Source organism: Sander lucioperca, chromosome 7 (assembly GCF_008315115.2).
Source record: "Sander lucioperca isolate FBNREF2018 chromosome 7, SLUC_FBN_1.2, whole genome shotgun sequence".
NCBI classification, from domain to species: Eukaryota; Metazoa; Chordata; class Actinopteri; order Perciformes; family Percidae; genus Sander; species Sander lucioperca.
In genome coordinates this window covers 13062360-13072769 of record NC_050179.1, presented here as the reverse complement: position 1 = coordinate 13072769, position 10410 = coordinate 13062360, and the positions used below count along the sequence as shown (strand labels likewise).

Genomic DNA, 10410 nt, shown 5'->3' with positions numbered 1-10410 from the left:
TTCCACTTAGCCACAAACATGTCTTACTTCATATACATACATCTATTTCCTTTGTCGAAAGCTTCCTTTTCCACTATTGCATTAATCTGCTGGATATGCATTATGTGTGCAGCTAACCTCCAGCTGCTATTCAAGCTAGACTCATGCTTCTGCATTAAGGTGCATGATGGTGGCTGTAGATGTCTTTGGGCATTCTTTCATCCACTTTGTAATCAGAGCATCAATGGGCACATTTGCATTTGGCTACTATATATAAAGCAGTCAAAGTGCCAGAAATAGGACTAAAGAGAGTCTGTCCAGTCACTGGTAGGCCAGGGGTAGTAATTTAGAGGCCAGTGACGCTAAATGAGAAGCTTGTCACTAACATTCCATTAACAAGGATGCCTAGATTAGCAGGTCACTGGATTTTGTAAAACTGCCTTGCTTCATGAGTAGGATTCCTAGATTAGTAACACATTTTGGCAATCCACAGGACTGGTAAATTAGGCTAGTAACTCACATGTCTGCCTTAGCATCGTAGCATTCCTCAGCTGGGGGTTACCACTAGTGGTCATTTTGTGAGTGGTATGTCTTTCACAGACCAGTCTGTAGTTCCGCACACAATTACTTACTGACATTTGTCAAAACTTCGTTGGTAAATTTTAAGATTAATCTTCTATCCTGGCTTTGCTAGACACAATCCTGATCAAGTGATTAATCAATACCAAAACTTGAAATATGCATTTTCAACAATGACTTTACTACCAATAAGCAACCAGCATTGTAAAACAACTAATTATTACAGGATGCTAAGGTGATGATATAGATCAAGGAGAGGGTATATTGTTTCATTTATTCCCGTCACTGATACTGGTCAATATGAGGATAGATTCCCCCCTTTTAGTTATGCCACTATGTTAACTTGTTACTTTTCTGTAAAAGCACACTTTTTATTTAGTTATCTGTTTGTAATAGAGTAATACTTCACAAAAACATTCAGATTTCAGCTCAGATAACAGTATGAAAAAAGCTCCAATTTAAACAAGGTCACAAAGGCTTATGCCCTTGTTTAACAGAGGCACAGGCTACAAACACAGACGGCATCATGATCCAGCACCATGCCCCAAATGCCCTAGCTCTGGTACCCAGCTAGGGCGAGGTTATACAGAGCCTCAGATCTCATAGGGCTAGAGTGCTGGCTCAACGTCAATCACAGTAATGTTAGCTGACACATTGGTGAGGGTGGTGACAGGGCAAGGTTATGTGCCACTGTATGCTCATGGCCTGCATAAAGACCATGACTGCCAGAGCTCAGTCTCTCATGTGAGTGGTCACCCTTAGGGTTTGGGATCCAAATTAATATACCCCACTACAGTTGCACAGCACCTATCAGCAATTTGTTCAGTCCCGTGGCTTAAGGCCTTCCTTGCCTAAAATTTTACCCAAAGCAGCCTGAAATACATCATCATTGACACACCATTATGATATGCAAGGATGCTTGTTTTTTTTAACCACCATGTTTGCTCTCAATTTCTGTCCTCACAGAGGCGTAGTTAACCTCATATTTTGTTGTCTAATATTCAATTACATACTGAATATTATCATGACAACATAGTCTCAATTTTTGGTGAATCATTCTTTTTTAATCGACAATTTAGGATAGAGCTGCAACTTAATAGATGCTTCATTTTTTGATCAACTATAACTGAAAAAACGAGTTATTACTGCAGCTTTAATTAGTGACCATTAAGCTTATGAAGTTTAATTAAATTGCACATTGGGCAATCCAAAATTGGCTGAAAGGTGGCATTGTCCATAAGAAACATACTTGTTGTATTTGTTGTTGCACATTTGTCATAATCTTTACCCATAGCTCAGTTATACATTAATTTGACCCAACATTAGGCTAAGTCCTAACAGAAGTTCAAAAACAACTAACTTATATACAGCATTATTGCACTTTTCCAATGTTGTAGAATTATATTAGAGTTATACATGAGATCTAAACATGCACTGATGATGTGTTGGTTTGAATGTTCCTCCACTAGTGATGGATTGTTGAATTAGGCCTCTCTGAGTTGTGAATCCTGTTCACCTGGCAGCTGATGTTTAATCAATAAACATCTGAACTGTTGCCATGACCCTGAGCCATAACAATTTAATTTGGTTTTCCCCATACCAACTGCTGAGGGACCCCCATGGATTTCCGAGACCAACCTCCAGTCACCTGTGGTTCATTTCAACATCCACCCAGCAGATGAAAACAAAAATCTTATGCTCTAGTTTCTGCAAGACAAATAATCAAATGTTTCTCACAGTGTATGACAACAGGGTGTAATCAGGCCTGTGTCAACACTTCAATAAACAAAGAAAATAATGTGTTAGATGCTAATGATGACATGAAAGATTTGCCATTGTTGTGCATGTATATTTTGAATCAACTTGCCTTTAATACCACCCTTAAAAAAAAACAAACACATGACTCCCTGTAGAGTCTCGTTTTGATGAAAACTTAAGCTCCCCAAACTGGTTTGAGGCTAAAGTTCGCTGAGAAACAGGAGAGATTTTTAAATATTTCCCCTAATTAAGTATTTTATTGATATCTGTAGCTGAACTGTTACCACTAATTTATCCAAACTGCAGTTATAACATGAAAATGTTTAAATAGTGAAGTCAGCATTTTGTGCATATGCAACATCAACATGTGTTCGTTTTTTAAAGAGTGGAAGTTCAGTCATTTGCCTTTCACTGTCACAAATGTTTTTAACACAAGATACTGAAACTCATATAATGTGGCCATAGAGCAAGGAGTTCATAAATGTGGCATACATGAATCTTTCACCTCAATAAATGTTTAATCTTTGCTCTGAATCATTTAGAGCATAGCCCATACTGTTGTTCTTCGGGCAACATGTGCACACGGTTTTATCGTCTCTCTCTCTCTCTCTCTCTCTCTCTCTCTCTCTCTCTCTCTCTCTCTCTCTCTCTCTCGGCACATTATGCCGCTCTATTGATCATCATTCAGACTAACACCCTGAATGTGAATGCAATGTAAATGATATGATGATTCCCTCTGAGGCAACATTAACTTTACTTTCGTTCAGTGTTTTCAAGTGCAAAGGTTGACTTCATGACACAATGAAGTAAACAGTAAGGTTTACTTTCACTTAATGCTGTGGTTGCGCTGGCAGATGAACATACAATAATGAAAACAATTTTTCATGGTTAAAAAAGGGCAACAGCATCCACATATGAGATCAATTGATTCTTTTAATTAAGAGACTGGTTTATGTCCTTAAACACAAAATCAAATTAGATTTGCTTTTGAGTCGACTATGCAATCTAGTTAAAGGAGTCAACTGCAGGTCATTTGAAATATGCATGACTGCTGTTAACTCTATGTTTAACCAGTCTTGCTTGTAGCTTAGCCCTGTGGGAAATGTGACTAGAAATAATGTACACATACTGCATTTCATAAAAGGCAAGACTATAACCACTGAGTATAAAAAAGATGCTTTATCCTTGACAAATCAATTGTTCAAGCCACAACCCTGCTTATTTACACACGTTCATTCAGTGCAGTTTACTGCAGGATAAAATATTGTATATCAATTGACAGGTCAGCTACAAAGATTTTTCTAATGCTTTAAAATGCACATTTCTACACATAAATAACAAGAATCTTACAGTGTTTCTGATATTGAACAATTCATTCCAAACCTTATAATTTCTTGTCACTTCCATCCTTCAATTTCAGCTCAAGGAACAGAAAATGCTGCCATTTATTATGTCTCTGTAGACTTTAATCACTATTATTTTTTTCCATTTAACAGCACACTATGCTAATATATCCATTAATGTTAATGTTTACAACACCCATTCACACTTTAATTACACTACTTTTTGTTGTTGTTTGTACAACATTTGTTCCCGTTTGGAGAAATGCTACAATCCTGTTGTGCACTTCAGTTGTACGGATGAATAAATAACTAAGATGACAAACTTGTGAATAGGGCTGCTTGATTATGGAAAAAAATTAATAAATCACAAATATTTTGGTCAATATTGAAAATCAACGATTATTTAACACAATTACTCATTAACATTTGGAAAGGTGTTACATTTATTGAACTTACAAAAACAGTTAAACATAATTGTTTTTATCGATTACTTTGTTTTTGTGATCGTTAGGACCAAAAATCATAATTGCGATTAAAATTTGATAAATTGCACACCTTTACTTGTGAATGGTTCCTTTATGTGTATTTTGTCGATGGACCTTCCTCCCTATACACTGTAGTCCTACTTGTCACCACATCAAAAGCCTGATCAGTATATATATATATATATATATCAGTCTTACATGCCACGTCATTCATTTAACCTCAGATTGTGTTCATGTTTGCCTGGGGGCAGTTATTGCATTTTGTTTCGCAACAATAAATTAGTAGCATGCGATGTATCTGTCCACTCAGCATCATTTTTAGTCGACACAGAAGCTTTAGTAGTCATTACTAGGGGTAGTTATTCTGACATTTTTCATGACAAGCTACAAAATATGCATGTAATTTAATTTTAAGTTTTCATAGGCTACATGCAAATCAGGTTTGGTTCGACTCCACTCCAGAGGGTGGTGGTAAGTTGTGCACTTTATAAGTTTAGTTACAACAATTACAGTTATCAGTAATAGCTAGCTAGCTAACAACTATCCATAAAGTAACACAAACAAAAGGATAAATCGCATTTATAGACTATGAGCGAGAAGATAGTTTTACTGTCTCCACAGGTTTATCGTTCATGCGACTCCCTCACATACACGGACCATTTTAATGGTTGAGCTCATCAGACACCGGGTAAACTCTACAACAGCTTGTGCGCCATTTTAATGATTTGTGTGTTGAAATCGCTGGAGTCTCTTTTCTCTCCGTCTCAAGCAACAGAGAAAACAGAAGCTAATTTCTGTGTGATTTCAGTGCAACTTTAGCTGTCATTCTCACAGGGGACAGACCCTGTAAGTGACTATTTCCACAGTGACAACTGTATTGCAATCATTCAGCCAAAGTAATCGTGTTTACATTCTTTCATTCACTGCAATAGAGAGCGGAAATCACAGCGAGCAGCATTTAGTTACTGAAAAGCAGAACACCACTGAGCCTTGCTTTATGTTGTCTTTACTGTAAACAATCTCTACCAGCAGCAGAAACTTATAGGAGAAAACACAACTCCCCCTTGCTGACCAATCACATTTCCTGCATTCTCCACGTGGCATTTCTAATCTTTCTTGTCTATGATATTCTGATATGGCCTTAACTCTGCCTCAGAGATACATACCACCAAGATAACTGGATGTTAATGGTATCAATATTTACATTCAGCTGGGACATAAAAACATACCTGACAAGAAAAGTATTGTGTAGTATTAGTGTCCAACCTCCCACTTTCAGCCTCTGTGTCACTTTCATTGTCCTTGCCTCTAGCACTAATGACAACAAGCACTTGAAAAGGTTCCATTGAAAAAGTGCTTTCTGAAAATGCTTGTATGGACTGCAATTCAATTAGCCATGTGCAAAATGCTCCACAATAACACCCGTCACTATACCAATGTCATGGTCTGTGTGATGACAATGCACCTTACCTCATCACTTCACTCTTTTTGCTCTACAGCACGTAGGTGCGCTTTCTCTTTCTCCATCTGAAACTCTGTTGTTTGGACAACAAGTATATCATACTTGATATCTGTTTTTTCATTCTTTCACTTAATAGGAATTACAAAAAAATACATTCATTGCAGCTACTAATCAAATCACAGGTGTTTGCCATAGCATTACAGTTCAGTCTCAATTCTCACCTGTACTGCCTTCTCTCCCTACTTGGCTTGGGCTCTCTTTGCATCTCCTTCCTTCTGATAGTGCACCTTTATTGACCATAGGTGAGTATCAATATCATTGTCATTCTCTGTGGGCAACAGCTCACAAAACAAATAAAGTCACAAGTAGTTGGACCCTGAGGCTAGACCAGTTGGAAACCACTGAACTAGATTCTGTACCGTATATGTGTAGACGATGTGGATCAGCTAGATCAGATTGGGATCAAGGCCAATCAAGGCATATTTTGATGGATCAGTATTAGCCTTATCAAACCCAATCTATGTCCAATGCATTGTTTGCAGCAGAACATCATCAACATCAACACGGTCAAAAATGCCCCATGTGCTTTATGAAGACATAAGAAACACACTGCGTTAGGAGTTCAAATCCTGTATAAACCACTCAGCAAAAATAAATAAAATACCATACTATACTATAAAATACTGTAGGACATTATACAAAATATCACAGGAAACTATCAAGGGAAATCCATGTAGGTTATTTCAAGTAGAGCTATTTAGCTGTCAAGCATTAAACTGATTTACTAATGTAAGGCAGGCTTACTGTAGGCTATGTGTACACTGTGCAGCTGTATGTCAAAAGAAAGTCAAGATTAATGTAATGAAAATTAATAGTATCAGACTCTACAGATATTCATTATTAAAGGACTTGGGTGAGGACTGCAGGCAAACAAAAGGTATTCAGGGCATCCCTACTCTCCATATTATCAGAAACCTCCAAAATATTGGCAGGCCAAGTCCTTTATGAGCATTGTTGATGGGGTTTCATTCATCTGAAAAGGTATACTCATTTCTACTAATCAAGAAGAGTCTGTGTGAACTTTAATTAAAACATAAACCATCAATTTCAAAATGTAGTTTTTCTAAATGTAAGCTAACGTTTATGAGCTAGCTAAACTTGTGAGTTTTTGAGCTAACGTTAACGTTATTTTAGTTACCTTGGCTAACGTCTCTGCATATGTGGTTTTAGCTAGCTATGAAGTCATGCATTATATTTCTGCTAGGTGAACAGTTTTGACATTACTGAAGGTATCATTTTATAACTATGGGTGAACCATTGTTTTATGACTACGGACCGTTGCTGATATTTACTAACGTTAGCGTAAAATCATAACTTGCTTACCATTGTCGTCCTACGCACATAATGAGCAATGCACTGCAGCGAACGCTGTTGGGTTTTGTCCGGATGGGGTCACTGCAAACTGGCGCTTTGAATGAACTTGTTTGACACTTTAGACATACACTTCCACGTACTGGCAATTTTTATGTCGCTCGCCTGTTAATAATAAGCCCCAATGTCACTTTTCTGTTAGCTAAACTGTACATCTCATGGGAGGAATCGGATTACAGCCATCAAACTAGCTACGTACATTCAAATTAATGCGCGCTGTTTAGCGTTGACCAATCAGATTCCTTGTAGGCAGGACGTTTGTCACGCTCCAAACCGTAATGGACATTGATTTAAAATAATAGCAATAACTGAGTATGATGAATAGAGGACCATTTTAAACAGTTGCTGTACCGTTACATACATTTGTGATTCCCAATGTATCTAACACAGTACTACAGTACTATGTGTTTTCTTTTTATAGTGTAAACTATGTCTTGACAAGACAAATTGAAGTGTGTATTTGTAATTCAATGTATCAGTTATGAAAATCAGTAGTGATGGCCTTTACTAATTGTCAAAAGGTCTGGATGCCTATTGGTGCATTTATTTGTATTATATTCCCTCAAATCCTGTGTACAAAATTGACATTTTGCATGAGCGGACATTGGACCTTGACTGCTGGAGAACAATCTTGGCTTTCATTTTGGTGGATTGATAGAAGGGGTTCTACTCTACTTTTTGTGGCGGCATTTATGAGGCAATTAACCATGGCTGTAATATTTTCAGATAAACTACCAAACTGAATATTCCATAACTGTTAACAATAGCAATCAATAACAGAATGGAATTATGTTATTAAAAGTAATGCTTTGCCCCTTGCCAAAAGGCCCCCTGCATTAGTTCTGATAAGCAGATGAGCAGCTTTGAACAAATGTTAAGAGATATGAAAGATCAATAGCTCCATCTAGTGGTCAAAGAAAGCCCAACCACTATACTGACTTTTCTACAACTTTTTTGGTTCTTTCCCTGGGGACCTAGGGATCAATATTCACTTTCTAGCATACTCGCTGTTTGCTGTTGCTGTCTCACCACCACTTGTCTTGTACTGGGAAGCTTACAGAGGAATAGAGGAGTCCTGTGCTTCAGTGGATTAGATGAGATGTAATGATGACTTTCTACCAACAGATGTCAGACATAGAGGAGCTTTTTAGTTACTAAATATTAATCAGCATTTAAGTTTTAAAGAGAAAATACGCTGAAAAGGAAATCTCAAATACTTTTTTTATATAGAGAAAAAACTGTATGGTGATGATATTTTATGAAACATATGATATGGGTACATTTTAGTCCAGAGCTATAAGCCATACAAAAAGATATTGCAATTAATCTGTGTATATTTTTTTTTTTTAACTTTTAGTATGAAATGTGCACATCTTTTATATTCTCTGAGATCTGGTAGTTTCTTGTAAGCTGAAATGTGTTTTTTTAGTTGTTTGTTTGTTGTTAGACTGGTCATGTTCAGTCCAAATTACCCTTCTCCAACACTCTCACATGCCCAAAGAGGCCACATTGAGTAATGTCATTAGCTCATTGTGAATTAGACATGATACTCAGATGGCTCTTCAGCTTAAGTTTTGATAAACTTGAGTTTGATAAACATGAGTTTTGCATATATTGAAGCAGCATTTAAAATAATTATTTGGTCTAACATCTCACTATCGCTCTACTGAGCAATTCCATTGGGATTGTGGATACATGTCAAATGACAATATTGACAGAAAGTGAGTTCACTATTTAAGTCTCATTACCATAAATGTATTTCACTTGTAATGGTTCAATGTATGAATGTGAACGGGTATTGGTCACATAAATAGGAAAACCTGTGTGTATGCAGCAGTGGTGCCCACAGTGTCACACACTGCAGTTGACAAACAAAATGACACCAATTAAAAAAATAATAATTATAATAATAAGCATCATAATATCATTTCCCTCATTTCATTGAACCTTTTTGTGAGGTTTCTTTGGAAATAAAAAATATTGTTATTGTCAATGGTGTGTCACGTTCTGAAGAGGGTACAAAGAAGAAGTAGGCTTACCATCTGCAATCTGCATGGTCAAGAAAATACTTTTTTTTCAGCAGGTTTTTGAACATTGTAGACATATATGGGAAGGATTTGAACCAACTCAAACAACTGGTCTGGACTATAGAATGGACAATAACATGAATGGGATCACTTTGCTACTAACAATATTGTTTCATTTTGTAAATAGTACTCAAAGAGGAGTAAATATTGTATTTGATTAATATACATTTGTGGTACTTGCAAGTATTTGAGGCAGCAGGACAGTGTACGTGGGATTATACATCCATACTTCAAAACGGCAGTCCACAAACCAATGGGTGACGTCACTGCTGCTATGTCCACTATTTTTACAGTCTATGGGGTGGACACATGGATGTATAACACTGTAAATAGATTGCACCAGAGCCTGTCTATGGACATTCTCTACTAGACATTCTCTGATTGCACTGTGAAACTGTTACGACCCAGTAGGTGGCAGTAATGCATCTCATGTGGATGGATGGATGGTCTTATAATACATCCATGATGCCAACGCCGTAAAACTCAACAAGAAAAGAAGTAGGCAACTGTGTCAGCCCTGGCCCTTGCGAGCATGAAGCCAGGTACAGCCAGAGGTCATCAGGATGGTCTTTATGAAGTCTTGTTTACAAATTCTAGAATGTTTAGACAGGGGGAACATATAACATTCATGAGGGTCCCTGCACATTTATTAATTCTGAGAGAGAAATGAGAGAGCAGACAGGTTGGAAAAAGAGGCAGGTAAAAAAGGAATTGAAGTCAATATTAAATGATCAAAATCAGTGGGACAAGGTATAATGTGGAGAAAAGTATAGGCCTAACTCAACAGTAGCAACAGCATTGGGATAACGCAATAAAAAGGGAGCCATTTACACTCAATCCAAAAAAGAGTAGGTATGTTTAGAAGTAGGGTAACAAAATGGAAAACGCAAGTAACAATAAGCAGACTGAGACAGCAACCTAAACAGCACACATCACATTATAGGGAAACATCCAACTGGTTTTTGTGATTGTGAGATACCAGAAACTGAGCATGTGCTTGTTGCAGGAAATACATATCTGCGAGAAGGGACATGTTGGAAGAAAAGAAACGATTTGGGATAACAGGAACAGGAGTAAAGAACATACTGGAGGTATGCACCTAAAAGTTGTTTACAATCCGCCATTAAACAAGAGAAGAAGAAGAAGAAGAAGAAGAAGAAGAAGAAGAAGAAGAAGAAGAAGAAGAAGATGATGATGATGATGATGATGATGATGATGATGATGATGATGATCCGTAGACGGGCTTTGTGCATACTTAGCTAGAGTTAACTACCGGTAACTCCAGA

At 37.2% G+C, this 10410-nt stretch overlaps 1 long non-coding RNA gene across 1 annotated transcript; it reads right to left on the bottom strand.

Annotated features, from left to right (window-relative positions):
* Nucleotides 1-5393: 5393 nt before the first annotated feature.
* On the bottom strand, nt 5394-7075 carry LOC116038271. Its single transcript, XR_004102078.1, has 3 exons — nt 6990-7075; nt 5828-5893; nt 5394-5677 (listed from the first exon to the last, which is right to left on the bottom strand). It is a non-coding gene; the product is annotated as an uncharacterized LOC116038271 (long non-coding RNA).
* Nucleotides 7076-10410: the final 3335 nt, after the last annotated feature.